The sequence below is a fragment of the Agelaius phoeniceus genome, chromosome W (genome assembly GCF_051311805.1).
Source record: "Agelaius phoeniceus isolate bAgePho1 chromosome W, bAgePho1.hap1, whole genome shotgun sequence".
In the NCBI taxonomy this organism is placed as follows: domain Eukaryota; kingdom Metazoa; phylum Chordata; class Aves; order Passeriformes; family Icteridae; genus Agelaius; species Agelaius phoeniceus.
In genome coordinates this window covers 18,055,447-18,067,515 of record NC_135301.1, presented here as the reverse complement: position 1 = coordinate 18,067,515, position 12,069 = coordinate 18,055,447, and positions in this window count along the sequence as shown.

The window sequence follows — 12,069 nt, the reverse complement described above, 5'->3', positions numbered from 1 at the left end:
CTGAACCACAAGGATTTCGTCTCTCTGTTGGGTAGCTATACCCTCCTTTTCTCTCTCTCTCCTTTACTTTGTTTTCTTTATATCTCTTTCTCTCCTCTGTTGCATAATTGTTATTGGCACTCAATAAAAGTGCACTGCTGTGCTTAAACTAAAAGTCTCTTGCTGTGTGTCTTTTGCCCTCTGAGATTGGTAAAACAAACCATCGTGACCCCTGCTTGTACTAGCAGATCATGACACCTGCCTATGTAGAAGATAAGAAAAATAAATCACATCATCTAAAAAACTCAGAGGTCCCGTCTCTAACTCATTCAAAATTCCTTCAAAAATCCCCATACCAAGTAAGTGATGTCATGAAGAATGTATAACCAATGGTAAATTGTTACCAAAAATAGAATCATATGTATGTGTCATGTGAGTAAACCCTATATAAACCCTTTGTATTCTCACTAAAATTGGCTTTTGATGTAGCTCAGTCATCCCCATCTCTCCATTGCCTGTAGCAAAGTGGGAGTTAGATGGTGGTTGCTGCTACTTAATTCCCAATAAGCATCTCCTGTGGAAAAGCTGCTTGGGTAAGCATTCAGGCAAGGCAGTCAAGTCCACACACAGCACACTCACCATGGCAAGCTCAGTGAAGAGAGGCGGAAGGGCCTTTTATATGGTTGATTCCAGCAAGGTTTATTTCTGCATGCCAAAGGGGAACTAGAGACAAAAGACAAACCATGTGCTCTCCATGAGGTTTAAGTAGAGCCAGGTACAGGGGCGGTACCAAGGAGCAGGGCAAAGGGTATTGGCTTTTGGGGAAGAAGGGGCTGGCCACCAGGGGTACCACAACCAATGAGGAAACAGGGAAAAGAGAAACTAGGGGAAGTTGGGACATATGGGGAGAGGAACTGGGATGGATCAGTGTTGTGCAAGACTCCATAGGGAAGTCTTTTCTGTCTGCCCAGGCGGGGAAAGACTCTATGGTAAGTCCCTCCAGGGGAGAGCTCTGGGGAATTCTCTGAGGGGGGAAGATCCTGATAATTCTACAATGTCCCATAATTGGTAGCCCTGTGTGAGGAGCAAGAAACAGCCACTCTGGCTGCAATCAGTGAGCCTTCGAAACTGGAAGTGCTGGTGTGAGAACCAGGAGCAGGCCTGGAGAAAGGAGGTGAGCCAGGAGGAACATAGGACAAAATATGTCTAAAGAAGAGAGATGTTTTTGAACTATATGTTTGCTTTGCTTGCGAAACATGGAAAATCCTTGCCAAAGCTGGACTTGAGGCTCATTCTAAAATGGGTGGCTGTTAAACATCCCGATGTCACTGCCTTCTCTATTTTTACAACTGCTGTTTAGGATGATGTGGGGTGAAGCTCTATGATTTAGCTACTATGGGACATGAGCCAGCAATGGGTATGGTCCCATCCTGGAGAATAATTTTTGAGACATTGAAAAAGCAAGAGCAGTCTCAGGCTGTATCCTCTGCAGATACTACTGGCCCCCTACCCCACTCTGACTCTCCCTGCTCACCTGAAACTGGCACCTCTGATACTAAAGAGCAGCCTCAACCATCAACTTCACCCCTGCCCAGAGAAAGGAGGGGAAGGCATCCTTTCTCATGGTCATTAGCAGTTTATATCGCTGACTGCAGCTCTAGCAGTGAGGACGAGGAGGACCCCTTCAGATTCAGATTGACTTATTCCCTCCTGACCCTCATGATAACTGGATGCAGTTAAAAAAAAGGCCCTTAAGAAAGGGGACTTTGATATCACAGTGAAAATAATTGTGCCAGTCAAGCTTCACAGTTCCAGGGTAAACAACTCACAGTGGGAACCCCTCACTTATTCGGAAATTAAGGAACTACTCCGCATGGCCACAGAACACAGGCTGGGGTCTCCCTTTTTTACTAATCTTTTATGGTCTATGTTGTCAACTCATCTTATGACCCCTCATGATTTAAAGGGATGGGCAAACTTACTATTAACCCCAACTCAGCATGCTATTTTTGAAGCTCAGTGGAAAAAGGGGTTAGAAGCTTTGCTTGTAAGATTTGTGGGGCAGGCAAACCAGAATATCGTAGCCCTCACGACTGACCACTTGGCCAGAGAAGGGGCTCACTCAGACCCTGTGGGACAAGCCTGCATTCCTTGAGAAGCCCTTGAGGTTATTACCAAAGCTGTGCACATTGCATTTTTAAAGGTTCCCAAAGCTGCGGCGCCTGCCCCCCCCGCCACCCCACACGAGTGAGAGGGAGAGGGGCCCCTCACGATCTGTAGAGGCGTTTGCGGCTGGCTACTGCCCACATGACAGTGACAATAAAAGAACATATCCCTTTGACCCTGGACCTGTCAACCCTGAAAAGGAACCAGATCTTTATCCCCATACGGTGCAGGCCCCGCTGGCATGATACCTGCCAGGACTCATGGCTGTGACTGCTACTGCTGCTGCTGCTGCAGGGGGTGCCTCCCCCCCCCCGCCTGGCACCAGCCAGCATGGTCTAACCTGCACAGCATACTGAAGTTATAGTGATGCCTTAGGTTTTGGCTTTTATATTTTTCAGATTCTGTACTGCTTTAGTGGGTAGTTCTGAGCTTCATATTAAGGGATGGTAAACTCTCTTCACATAGTAGCTAGATGTCCTAGGTTACAATATAAAAATGTATTCTATTCCCATTGTCAAGAGCTGTTGAAACCAGAAGGGGCATTGCTTTTCCTTATCTCCTGTTAATAAGCTCATCAATGTCTTGCCACACGACTCAGAGATAACTCCCTCCAGGAGCCATTTCCATTTAATGGGCAATCAAGGATCCACTGCATGACTCATTAGAATGATAACAGCCCATTTTGAGATGCTCTGACCAGTGGGGAGGAGCTAAGCATCCCCACCTGGACATAATCTGGGTTTTTGGACAGAGCAGTCAGTCTTTCCACTAGATTCCCAGAGGAACAGCTGTCTTTTCCACCGGATCTTCAGAGGAAGACTACACCCTTTCTACAGGATCACTGCTCCAACAGAACCAAATTGGCCACTCCAGGAGGACTGCAGCCACCAATCCAACTGGTCTGCTACCAACACCCTGACCAACAGGGTGTCAGGTTGTATTCCAACTTTGTCAGTGGTTTTTCTTTTGTATTATTACATGTATTTTGGTTTTCTTTTCCCTTTTCCTAATAAATTGTATTTCTGACTTGGAGTCTTTCACTGATTTTGCTTTCAAACCAGAACACAAGTCCAAACTACTGAGGTAAAGGGACCTCTTTGATCTGTCTAGCCACAATTAAAACAAATGAAAAGGCTGTCCTTGTTACAGCAAAAACTCTGATATGCCCACAAACACAAACGGGGGGTGAAAATTCCTGCAATTTTTTAATTTGTTTTAAACATAGATAAATTACCACACTGTAGTCTTTTCCACATAAAATGCTGCACTTGTTGCAAACAAAATCTTAAAATCTCCACAAACACAACTATACAGTCCTGAGAATCAGATTACTACAATGTGGGGGGGAACCACACAACTCCCCCGTACCTCAAATCTTGGGAATCAACTTATAACAAGCTGTGTCTATTACAACTCTAACAGCCCACAAACACCAGTTCAAGTTAAAACGCTTCTAAAAGGGTTGCTTAACCCTTTCAACTCAGCCTCAAGCTTAATGTACAACTTAACAACACAGTGAACATAAAACAAAAATTACCAGTTTGTTACAATTATAAGTTTTACACAATAACCAGCAAAATCTCCCACTACACCAGATGAATCCAAAGTTGCAACTTTGCAAACTCTTCAAGGAGAGGGACAACAAAGGCACCATGTTACAGCGTTCGACCCTTGCCTCCCAGGTCCCATAGGCAAAGGATTGGTTAATACCCGAACAGTAAGTGCTATGAGAGACTGGTTATAGTCAAATACTAAGTGTCACAGGGAATACTGTTTCATGAAACTAGAAAGTACACACACGTAAACTCATCAGGAAAGGGGGTATCTCTTTCCACACACACAAACTTACTGGGAAAGGGGTATTTTTTTCCACACACATAAACTCAGTTATAACAACCTTAGACCAGGATTTGCCCTTATGACTGCTAGTCCCAAATTGCTAGCAAACTGAGCCTTCTACAGCAAAACAAATGGCAAAATCCCTTTCTGCCAGCAACAAAAGCCTGAGCTCGGTACAACAGTTCAACAGTTCTTTCTGCTGGCAACCAGATTAACCAGATTTCAACTGCAATTTCATCTTGCAAGCACACTACAGAGTCACAAGTTGTGCGTGGGGTGCCTTCCACAACTCACGAAATGGCCTTTCCTGACCACGCGTATGCCTTACAGGTCACTACTTAAAACTGTTTCAGTTGTTAAACATACTGTTTTGTCCAGAGTTTTAGTAGTCAGGTCCTTGTCTGCTGCTGGATGAACAGTCCAGGCAGTGGAGCCCACTCTTCCAGGAATATCCTAGGGGTGCCCCAAGGGGGTCCATGACCTGGACTGATCTCACAGCCGAGCAGAGTCTCATCCTGGCTTGGCTTGTCAATTGAATCGTTAAAATTGAAAATTACAGACAAACACTCTCTAACTAGTTGGAGTTAGAAAGTGACATGTTTATTATGCCGGCGGGTGACACAGGGGGGTCATCCCCAAAATGCGTGACAGTACCACACAAGGTTCTTAGCCTTCTATTTATTTCCCAAAATAATACATATGCATAACCCCAGCACCTCCCATCCCCGCTTTGTATTAAAATGAAGTTATTAGTCCTTCACGCATGCGCAATTCTTCTCTTGAATTGGGTCAGTGGTCTTGAATTGGGTCAGTGGTCCCAGGGATGAAGTCAGGAAGGTCTTCCTCAGGTCTCTGTGACCCTCTGGCACGATCCAAGGCCCCTGCTTCGTGATGAATTAACATAGAGTCCAGGTGCTGGGCATTGTTCTACTGGTTTCAATATGTTCCTATAATGGTTCAATTGCTCCACTTCTTTCTACAAATAAGCTCATAATATAACAATTAGCTTTAGCTTAAGCATCTTAAAATCATTAATCTATCGTTGGTGTATCTAACTTCAATATGAATTGGTTCTAACCCTCAGCTAAAATCTTAAATTTTTAAAATCATGATTCATTATCAAAAATACAACAAAAGACTGAATAATGAAAAATTACAGCGCTGAGAGCATCCGTGACTATCAGCCACATGCTCATCTAACAAAATGGATGCTCTGCCTTTTATACCCTTAGCCCCTCCCAAAGTTTTTTCAGTCAACTCCTTCTCTGCTGTCCATTGATGGAGATTACTGTGCCCCTTGGTAATAAGCTGGCCCTCTCCAAATGCCCTGACTACTGAGGCTATTCGGAGGAGGGGAAAGAGGACTATGGGAGGACATTTTATGATAACATCACTATACATTTTAACATCCACATAATATCTCTCTCTTAATTGTGAGAGCCAACTATTACATTACTCATCTATAACATGATTCATTGAAGGAGACCAAAAATGCTGTAGCATAATCAAGTGAATAGTATTGTATTGTAGACAGCTGAGGGTTTGGGTTAGAGGTAATAACTGGTATTTGTGAGCTGATGAATGTGATTTGATCGGGTAATATCCTGACAGATTTTGGTCGTGCTGCTCTTTGTTGTGTGTAGTGGCAGCTCCTCATGTGACTTTAGCCAGACATGACTCAGGATGTTTTTCTTCTGTGCTACAGTAACAAATGTTCATTTAAAGAACAGTCTGGAGATTCTTAAGGACAGACATGCAAATTGCATTTAGCATCACCCACTGCAAGTTTGAGCTTTTAGAGTATGAATGTTTGATGATAAATAACATCAAGGTAGAGTAGTTGCGAAGAAGGTAAAAATAGACTTCACTTAGACAAGATTTTTTATTTCAAACCTCTCTCTAAATAAACAAAAGAACAGCTTCTCCTTGAAGTGTAAATCCACATTCATTGTACTTCTTTCTTTCTTTCTCACTGATGTGAAATAGATGAAAAGATTTATGCTTAAAAAAGATTTTTTAAGCAAGTAAGGAATCATAGGAGAACCTGACTTGTTTGTGATAATTTACATCTGCCTACTCTTCAGGGATTTCCAGCAGTGTAAAATTTCCTTGACTGTCATGTTCTATACAAAGTGGGTGGTATACAAATATATTGAATAACAGTTATTATTTTGAGTAATTTGTATTTGCACTTACACAAAATTTCTTCTGACTCCCTATTTGAAGTACAATTATGGAAAGTCAGAAATCATTCAGCATAGGCAGCCTAGTACCAGGTCATAGTAAAGTGTGAAACTTTTTTAAAACTGTTTTTTAAGGAATGCAATAAGAAAAAGATGGGGAAAAAAAGATTATGAATTTATCTCCCTTCATCATTCCAAATTCCTTTTGTTTGTTCCTGTCCGAGGGTGATTTTATGATGCTGAATTGTATCCCCATTCGTCTGTTTAGCCCAGAAATAAGTTTTGCGCCTTTAAAGCTAGATCTGAGAGTGAAGGGGGAAGAGGAGAAGTGGTGCAATATCTGAGGTGGCTGAATTCAAAAGCATAGATATAAGAGCTTTCAGCTTTCTCTCTCACGGACTGTGTTGTTTGCAGCATGGACAGCAGGAAAGAGCTCTCTTTTGCTTTTAGTCAGTTTTTAGCTAGCTAAGGCAGAGAAATTCCCTGGACTGTGTCCTTTCTTTTTCTTGTAACTGACTGGCCCTGCTCTGGACTGAAAACACAGAAAAACACCTGGAGCTCACACCTGTGGCCTACTGGGGCCTGGGACACAGCATTTCCAGTGCAGGAGGGACTGATAAGAAACTGAGTGAGCTGAGCTACACCCCACTAAAAGGACTTTCTGAATTTGCCATCTCTTGAGAACAGCGAGAGGTTTTATTGTTTAATATTATTCATTTTTTTTATGCTTGTGAATACTTTGCTTGTTAAATAAACAGTTTTTTTCCACTTTTCTCCAAGAAAATCTTTTCCTGAACCAGTTGGGGGGAGGGGTGGGGGGTGCTTGAATCTGCTTTCTAGAGGAAACCCTTTGGAAGTTTCCTCTGAATGAATACTGATTTTTTTTTTTTTTTTAATAGATGCTTTGCTCCCACTCATATCTTAATCTGGTACAAATTGTGGTTGCTTCATTAACTTCAGTGGAGCTGAGCTCTTTTACACTACTGTAGGCTGTCCTGGGTAACCCAAAATGTTATTGTATTCCATATCTATCTGTGCCCAAAATAGTTTCTGTCTCTTTAAGACCCCGTGGCACATCCAGAAATGGAAGTGCGGGGCTGGGGGAGCACCGGTCCTTTTAAGGACAGGCCACTCAGGCAGAGCTATCTGGCTTCTTGGCTCTTGCTCTTTTCCCTTTCATTCTTGCAGGGAGAAAGCTGAGCCAGCACAAGGCAGAAATCTTCTTTCAATTCTGTCTGGGCTTGGGAGTGGGTTGCTTCAGGCCACTCTCTGGTATGGCAACAGTAGCAACCCAAGAAGCTGCATTTCGCGATCCAGAACTGTTTCAGAATGAATTTGGCAACACCTGTCTGCAGTGCAGAGCCAAAGCCAGCCGTTCTTTGGCGCAGGGGAGTCCATTTTCTTCCTCCTCCCCATCAGAACAGGGACTCGAGACAGCAGCACTGACACCAGAGGCTCGGAGGCTGCAGTGCTAACACTGGCTGGATTCAGCCGGCCAAGAAAAAGGCAGAGAGGGAGAGAGAGGAAGCCTGATGAGCCACCACATGAGAGCCTGCATCAGCTCTCCAGCAGCATTGACTCTTTTTGGACAGAAATAGCTTATCCAGGTTTTGTTTACCCTTGCTCCCGTTGTTTGTTTTTTTAGGAGGGAGGGAGTTTTTGGAACTGTGGAGGCTGGTTTGCTGTGTTGTTTCATTTGTTCTCTCTCGGCTGTGTGGTCCAGAGAGGGGAGTGTGAAAAATGCGTATTTTATGATTGGCTTTTCGCAAAGATTAAAATGAATATTATACGTGTTATGTTAGAAAGTTATGCTGTATTAATTTTCTTAAGTAGTGTGTTAAATATAATTTTAGGTTATAACATAATGTTAAAATAGAAACTATGCAATGTAGGATACTTTTTAACTAGCTCAAGAAAGAGATGAGATAATCAAGAAATTCTTCGCACAGAGATAACAGCAAGAAGACACTAAAATCCCAAAGAGAAAGAATTATTGCCTCCTTATTGTGAAGAACTAGTCTCCTTGCAGACTCCATGGAGTCTGACCATGATTTACAAGATGAAGGGGGGGAAGTTGTCAATAACCAGAGAAATCCCTAGTTTGAAAGGATTGTATGCATCATGTATGAGATATTTGAATATGCAACAGACTATTGCTTTTAAGGGTTAACCCTTTGTTAGCTAGCCATGCTTTTTTTAGGAAAGCATCCGAACATTCATATTCTTTGCTTTTGTTGTCCTTTATTGTCCTGACTCTGATTGTCCAAATTCTTATTGCTCTAATTTCTGTTACTATTTTTATAAACATTTTATTACTATTAAGCTTTTAAAATTTTAAAACAAGCGATTGGCATATTTCACAGGGAGTCTCCACCATTTTTGTCTGTGCTCCCCAGGACAATTAGGGAGACCTCCTCCACATTTGTGGGTGTGGATTGAACCATTTTCCCTTTGTCTCTCGGAACATGTGGTCGTCTGCAGAGGGCAGCATCTTGAGGGGACGGCTTGTCTGCCATTTTCCCTTTGTCTTTTGAGCCACATGGTTGTCTGCGGAGGGCACTGTTATAGATGAGTAATGTAATAATTTGCTCTCACAATTAAGAGAGAGATATTATGTGGATGTTAAAATGTATAGTAATGTTATGCTAGTATGTCCTCCCATAGTCCTCTTTCCCCTCCCCCTTTTAATAGCCTTAGTAGTCAGGACATTCAGAGAAGGCCAAGTTGTTACCAGGAGGTGCGGTGTAATAACACCTGACCTCCAATCAAGATGTGAGAAAGTAATCTCTACCAATAGATGACAGAGAAGGAGTTGACTGACAAAACTTTGGAAGGGGCTGAGGGTATAAAAGGCACAGCATCCATTTTGTAGATGAGCACGTGGCTGATAGTCACGGGGGCTCCCAGCGCTGTATATTTTTTTGTTAAGGTTTAATAAACATTTAAAATTTTAAAAGTGAGCAGTCCTTTCTCACAGCACCATCTTAGGGGAGGGGTTTCTGCACCATTTTAAGTTCCTCTTTGTTCCTGGGGAATCTGCAAGACCTCAGCTGTAGCAGACCCCATTGAATTGTCTAAGACCCCATGGAGGGCTGAGACTTAACAGTAGTCATTGCTGAGTCATGATGAGATAACAAAATAAGCTCCTGTCTTCCGCTGCTCGGACCTTAGCTTATCTCTGTAACCCCATAGGTCACTTTCTCCTAACCCCTACTATTGGACAAGTTTAGATCCCTCTGTACCCTATAAAAAGGGGCTGTTTTAGCCCATTCGGCAGAAGAAGAGCCATCGCTGGAACCCTTCACAGATATCTCAATAAATCATCGCTGTGGAACGCCAGGACCCTTCTTCTCCTCTCTCTCGTCTGCTTCTCCCCCTAGCCCTATGGCACCTTGGCAAGCAAGAGCTGAAATCATAAGAGAGCTGATAATCACTAAAGAGCTGAAATCCACTTAGCTTGACTAAGGTAGCCATGGCTACGAGCGGCCTGGGTATTTGAGCACTCTGTTTCCAAGAGGGACTGAGTTATCTGGATAAGACTGCCTTGCTCAGGGGCTAAGCCTGCTCCGTGGGCTGGGACAGGGGGGAGACCCCTTACTCAGCAACTTTGTAACTAGTGATTATTACTTTTTCTTGCTTGTTGCTATTTCATTTATTTAAAAATAACCTGGTGTGTTTACACTTGTATCTACTCGTATTTGTTTCTCCATATTGGTGGAAAGGGATTGGTTAAAACTAAAGGGGAGGTAACTCATTTTGGAGTGTCTGCCCCCTTAAGCTGCCTTAGTTAAAGACATCAGCTTACCACAGAATGTAAAGCACAGATATATTTCAATGTGACACTGTAACTCATGACAGTTTTGTAGCTTCTCATTGCTGGAGGTTCTGGTTAAATGCTTTTATGATTTAATTGCAATGTCAGATTTGGATTTGTGATAAATGTGTTTAAGTGATGGAACTGGGTTATCGTAGTTCTTGTCAGAAAAGTGTTGCTCAGTTTCTTCTTTTACTCTTTTGAGTCCCTTCTCCCTCTGTGTTTCTCTGTCCATTTTCTTTCATTTCTGCTGTTCCGTATTTGTCCTGTCTCCTGGTCTTGCAGGGTGCTTATTTATTTAATGTTGAAAAGAGATTGAGGAAGATACCTTTGATATTTCTTGCTTTTATCATGATGAGGTCTAAGTCTTAAGGCTGAGTCTAAGTTCTGAGTCTTGAGTCTCATAAGATGAGAATTAAATCCTCTGTTCTTTTTCAAGGAAAATTCAGAGGCAGTAAGATCATCTACTTACAGGACTCTCAAATGGAAGGACTGATAGCCTTTACTAGACTTTTCATAGTTTTTAATTGGCAAAATGCATAAATCAACCAACAAATGAAAAATAGATTAATAAACTCCAAGGGATGAAATCAGATTCATTTAAAAATCCCCCAAAGGGCACAAGATACATAGGAAACATACCTTACAATGGGTGCATCATGGTAATCTTATCTTAAGAAGACCCTGAAGAGCAAATATTGATGCCATATTTTTACCAAAAATAGGTAAAAATAAAAAACTCCATAACAGCAATGTAGCATTAAGAAGCAGCCATTCTTTATTCGGTCAGATGCACAAGGGGATATTTCCTCTGAAATATCGTGCATGCTGAATACATAAAAGCTCCTGATTATATACTATATTTTACATACCGATTCATTGATTTTCTGAGAATAAACATACATGCAATAATCATCTCCCTGAAATTATTAGCATATTTCCCCTCCCCTTTATGCATGCGTTCTTCTGTCACCGGGGGTCTCTTTGGTTGTCCCTCGTGGTCAGTTACCTCAAAGTCATACCTGACCACCTGGTCAACTGGTAAAATTTGGCACAACTGGGTTGGTTGCTTTCCAGTTCTTCTTACGGAATGGACATTGTGCAGTTCCATAGGCCAGTGGTTTTTGAAAAATTAGCATTGTGTTAGCCCACCAGGTGCAGACGATTTTTCATCTGGCAACAATATGATGCTGTGGTAATGTGTTCTGTCTAGTATCACGTCTTTTGTCTGCCTTTATTTTTTCAAGAGGCAATGAATCCTATTAGGGGAATTTTTTTGTTTTTCCTGGTGCTTTGCAAGACTGCAGCCTAAGTTATCTTTGCAGGTTAGAGGAAAGTCCAGCCATTTACGATTCTCAAACTTCTGTTGGGAAGTGGGCTGTGGTGGGTTGACCTTGGTTGGACATCAGGTGCCCACCAAGCTGCTCTATCACTCCCCTTCCCAGCTGGACAGGGGAGAGATAATAAGATAGAGAATGACTTGTGGGTTGAGATAAGGCAGTTTATTAAAGCAAAAGCAAAAGGTTGTACACACACAAGCAAAGAGGAAAAAAAAAGGTTTGTTCTTTACTTTCCATCAGCAAGTGATGTCCAGCCACTTCCCTGGAAGCAGGGCTTCAGCATGTGTAGTGGTTGCTCTGTAAGGCAAACACTGTTAATAACAAAGGCCCCCCCTTCCTCCTCCATCTCTTAGCTTTTATATTTGAGCTGATGTCATATGGCATGGAATATCCCTTTGGTTAATTTGGGTCATCTGTCCTGTTTGTGTCTCCTCCTAAGATCTTGCCATCCCCCAGCCTATTGATGGGGGGAAATGTTGGAGAGAGTGCTAATGCTGTTCCAGCACTACTCAGCAGTAGTGAAAACACTGGTGTGTTCTCAACACCTTTCCAGCTCCCGATGCAAAGCACAGCACTGGGAGAGCTGTTGTGGGGAAATTAACTCCAGCTCAGCCCAACCCAATACATGGGCACACAAAACATTTCTCTAAAACAGCAGCTATGGTGGAGTTTATTGTCTTTGGGAAAGCAAAACACTCTATTCTCCAATTCATAAGTTCCTTTAAATACAGAAAACACTTAAAGTGAA